Source organism: Octodon degus, unplaced genomic scaffold (genome assembly GCF_000260255.1).
Source record: "Octodon degus isolate 3935 unplaced genomic scaffold, OctDeg1.0 scaffold00035, whole genome shotgun sequence".
In the NCBI taxonomy this organism is placed as follows: Eukaryota; Metazoa; Chordata; class Mammalia; order Rodentia; family Octodontidae; genus Octodon; species Octodon degus.
The window spans coordinates 14,075,061-14,080,028 of NW_004524611.1; the positions used below are offsets into that span (position 1 = coordinate 14,075,061).

At 42.4% G+C, this 4,968-nt stretch overlaps 1 protein-coding gene and 1 long non-coding RNA gene across 4 annotated transcripts in view; one reads left to right on the plus strand and one right to left on the minus strand.

The window, feature by feature from the left end:
• The window catches only part of LOC101573833 (NADPH--cytochrome P450 reductase), a 49,893-nt gene that overhangs the window by 6,588 nt on the left and 38,337 nt on the right, over positions 1-4,968 (plus strand). The gene's annotated exons all lie outside the window — the stretch shown is intronic.
• Positions 1,008-4,968, minus strand: part of LOC111816585 — a 19,925-nt gene continuing 15,964 nt past the window's right edge. The window contains exon 3 of the long non-coding RNA XR_002820944.1: positions 1,008-1,145. This is a non-coding gene — a long non-coding RNA (uncharacterized LOC111816585). The remainder of the gene's footprint in view (positions 1,146-4,968) is intronic.

Sequence of the window (4,968 nt, forward strand, 5' to 3'; positions counted from 1 at the left end):
AAATAAAAAAAAATAGATCTTTCTAGAAAAGATGATCTGGATGCCAAAGGTGTGAATGTATTTCCTTATTTTAAAATTTCTAATGAAAATAGATAAAAGGGGTCAAGGTTAACCACAGTGTCTGCTGTCTGGCAGGCCCTGTGCTGGGTAGTTCTCTCACATAATTGTAGCATGTGCTGGTGAAGAACAGTAATGTGCTCCTAGGTGACAGCATTTGGACCAAGGTCTGTTGGGCCACAAGGTCCCTGTTCTTTCATGGCTCAACTGGGCTGTAAATTATTGACTTTTGTGTCTTATGTTGTGTCCTGTGAAACCTGGAAACTACTAAAAGCCAAGAGCCTAGCAACTGAAAGAAAAGACATTGTACCCCAAAGCAGGCCAGGGCAGCTGTTGGTGCACAGAGCTCACTTCAGAACTTCCTAGATATCAAAGCAGAGAAAGGTGGAATTGTGCGGTGCACATTGCCTAAGAGAGCAGGCAGCTTGGTTTCCCCCAGATGCACTCTGCCTAGGCCCTTATATAGTGACTGCTTAATAGAGCAGCAGGCAGCAGGTGGCTCTCAGCAAGCATTTGCAGAGCACCCCACGTAGGCCAGGGTCTTGAAGCTCTGGGACCACACTTGAGTGCGGACAAGACTGATAGGATGAGGGGTGATGAGGGTGCAAGCTGAGTGGCGGGGGGAGGGCGCACAGCACAGGCACAGCGCCCACAGTGACCTTTTCGAGGACCCTGGCTGGCAGGACCTGGGGGTGCAGGCTTGATTTTAATACCATCAGGGCAGGTCTAGGGTGAAGCAAGAGAGCAGAATCAGTGGTGCAGTGTAGCCTGCGTGATGAATCTTGTGGGTATCAAACAGTGAGCAGGAGAAGCTCTGTCTGAATGGGTGCAGGTGTAGGAGAAAACGTGGGACACTTTTTTTTTTTTTTTGACACAGGATCTTGCCAGTCTGGCCTTAACTTCACTGTGTAACCCAAGCCGTCTTCCCACTCCAGGCAATCCTCCTGTCTCAGCCTCCCCAGTGCTGGGATTACAGGTGTGCACCACCATACCCAGTTCTCAGCTGCTTTCTTGTCCTTTAGTGTGCAGTGCCGTGGAGCTTGGGGGAGATCAGTAGCTCTGGTCCAGAGCATCTCGTTCCCTTGGTACTTGGCACGTAAATACTGATCATCCGTACTGTGCTGGGCCTGAGGAATTCTAGGGGTAGGAAGATGCAGGGTAGCTCCAGCCCTTCTCTGGGGAGTGTTATTTTGAGCAATAATGTCATCTGTTGGCAGGGCAAGATTATCAACTGCAGGAACATACTGCTGGTTCTAGATGCACTGATGATTACAGAGCGACTCCAGTACCACAGTCTGGGTTTGACTCACACTGTATCAGTTCCCTGCTGTTGCCAAGGTACTTTAACCCTTGTGATCACTGCAGCTCTTGTACCTGAGGGTTGGTTTATGCTTCAGTGCCGAGTGTGAGCTGAGGACTTCCCAGCCTGAGAGAGTTGCTATAAGAAGGACATGAAATAGTAGAATGTCATGTTGTGAATGCTTAGTACCTGTTGTCATTGCATTGACATTATTTAAAAAAAAAAAAAAGGGTGAGACAGTGAAGGCAAATATGAGTTCTCTCTCAGTTTTTAAAAATGAGCTTTATGGGCCACAAGCTAAGGCACAAAGTCACTCCAACTGGACTCAAACTTGTGGGCCTTCTGTCTCAGCCTCCCAGAGTGCTGGGATTACAGGTGTGTGCCACCAACTAGCTTTCAATACATTTTCTTACATAACCAAATTACAAAAATTAACGTAAGGGAATTATCATTTATATACTGTGTTATCTAATTTAGAGTTTATTCATAGTTTGTCAGCAATATCCTTGTATACTAGAAAGAAAATCTTTTTTCCTGGCTTAAAATCTAATGTCATGGTTGACTATAGCCATTCTTTTTCTTTGATCTTTCTTTCTATTTTTTATTACCTTGACTTTTTCCAAAATGTCAGACCACCTCTTTGTAGAATGTCATCCCAGCTTTTGTGATTTGTTCTTAGTTTGCTTTTGGAGATAAGGTCTTGCTATGTAGTTCAGGCTGGTCTTGATCTCACTGTGTGTGTAAGCCAGGCTGACTTCTCTCTCACAGTAATCCTTCTGCCTCAGCCTCCTGAGTGCGCTGAGGGTTGGTTTATGCTTATAGGTGTGGGCCAACACACCCAGCCAGTGATTACTTGTGATAAGATTCAGGTTATGTATTTTGGGTCGAACACAGAAATAGTATTGCATTTACAGGATACTGTAGCTGCTAGCAATTAATGCCGTGTTGTCCTAGTAGTGGGTCTGTTGACCTCCTCCCTCCCCCCCGCTTTGGTTATTTTAGCATTAGCCAGATTCTCCACTATAAAATTTTGGTTTCATTTTGTAATTAATAAACTTTTCATCCAACGCTCACAAGTTTGAACATTTACTATTCCTCAAACTCTCTGGTCTCACTGCCTGGGGCTAAGGTGTGGTTTGAATCTCTTGAGGGTTCATGTGTTGGAAGCTGGGTCTCCTGTGCCATGGAGCTGGAATCTTTAAGAGCTGGGACCTGTTGGAAGTAATGAAGCCACTGATGGTGCTACCTTCATAGGGAATTTTTGAGACAAGACCTTGCCATATAGCCAAGGCTGGCCTTGAACTCAGGATTCTCTGTTCTTGGGCTCCCAAGTGCTGGCATTTATAGGCATGAGCCTGTATTTATTTATTTGCAGTAAGTTATATCCCCAATCCTTTTTTTAAAGAAAATTTTTGGTGGGAGGTGATTTTTAAGACAGGGTCTTATAGTTCAGACTTGACTCACTATACTGTTCAGGCTGGTCTTGAACTCATGGCATTCCTCCTGCCTTAGCCTCCTAGAGTGCTGGAATTATGACATCCTCAATCCATTATAAATTTTTTAATTTTGAAACAGTGTCTTGCCCAGGCTGGGGTCAAACTTGCAGTTCTCCTGCCACAGCCTCTGAGAATGCTGGAATTACAGATGTGCACCAGGGCAGCAAGTATAACTTTCTTTCTAATTTAATATGTTGGGGCAGTCTTTTCATTGGAGCACAGGAGGACTGTGATTTTGCATAACATTTTGGGGTTGGTTTTTGTTTGATTGTCTTTTGGTTTTGGTATTTTTGAAATGGAGTTTCCTTCCTTGGTTCAGGCTAGCCTCAAACTTGGGCAATCGTGCTGCCTGTGAGTGACTCGGAAGTGCTGGGATCAGAGGTATGCTCCACCACATCTGCTTGCATAATTGTTTTTTAACAGCTTCATAGCATTCCTTCTTTGGATTAAAACAAACAACCAGTTGGAGCCTGTCACCAACAATGACACAGTGAAGAGGCATGTTCCAGGGAGAGAATTACTGGGCTCAAGGGCCTGGACTTTTTTTTCTCCTAAAAAAAAAATTGGTTTAAATTACTTTTAAATAACACACACTTTTTAAAAAGGCAAATAATAAAAAATAAAGTGGGGAAAAAATTAAAATCTCAGCACTCCATGACAAGGTTTTTGTGCTGACCTTCTTGTTAGGTGCATACATAAATTCTTTTACATCAGAACCGCCTTGCATGCTATTGTATTACAGGTACATACTTAGCTTACACACAGTGAAGCTGATTTTTAAAAAAATTTATTTTGAAGAGAAATAAAACAAAATTTCAAAACCAGATAATAGGGTAACAGTGGTTACTACATTGCACATGTTATCTTTAAATTAGAGTATAAGATATGGCACTGACTTGTCCAAACAATATTAGCACAAACCTTTCTTTTCAATGAACTAAGAGAAATTCGTATGACGATTGTAACATATTACTTTTTGCTTTTCCCTTCTTTTCTCCATTCTCCAATCCCAGTTTCTCTTTCCTTTTGAACTTTCTTCCCATTTTACAATATCTGTTGTATATCCTGGATCTGAATTTACTCTTTCAGCTTCTTACACTAGAGAGGCAATACAATGTTTACACATGTACATCTGATTTATTTCATTTATGAATATAGTCTTGAGTCGCATCCATTTACCTGTAAAAGTTTCCAAATTATTCTTCTTTATGGCTGAATAATACTCCGTTGTATAAAAAGACCACATCTTTTTTGTTGTTGTTGTTCATTTCTTGGTTGATGGGTATTTGGGTTGTTTCCAACATCTATTACAAATTATGCTGCTATAAACATGGGCGCATATATATTGCCATGGTATGATGTTTTTAATTCTTCTGGGAAGATATCCAGAAGGAGACCAGCTGAGTCAAATAAGGCCTGCAATTCTAGTTTTTTGAGGAATCTTTGCACTGATTTCACAGTGGTTGACGGTGCACAAATATTAAATACCCACCTGGATGCATTTTGATTTACATCAGTTCCCCTGTAACCAGCCCAGCTCTGGAGAGCAGGTGCTGTCCAGCAGACCAGTGGCTTCCCTGGTGCCTGCTACTCAATACCCACGCTCCTCAGTATCATTCTCCCAGTGCATCACTGTAGATCACATTGGCATGGTCTTAACGCTCAGCTGTGGATGGGTCAGATGCTAGGTAATTTGGCTTTGGCGTGTCTCTTTCTACATGTGTCTGTGAGATTCATCTTTGTTATTCCATAGGTATTAGAATTGAACCCAGGGCTTCCACACTGAACTACATCCTCAGCCCTTTTTATATTTTACTTTGAGACATGGTGTCAATAAGCCACTAAGATGAGAACTTGTACTATAACGTCATGTAACTCAGTAGTGTCCCAAATTTTCTGATCAAGGAGATTATGAATCCAAAGAGGAAAGTGATCGATGATGTAGAGTGCGCCTAAGGAGAGTCACATGGAGAGAAAACATTCTCTCAGGCTTTCGCAGAGAGCACATTGGCCAAGCAATGGCCATGTCTCATCCACATGGCTGACACTGACAAAGGTTCTACAATCTGAGGAACAGGATCTCAGGATAAATCCTGAGGGAATTTCACTGACCTT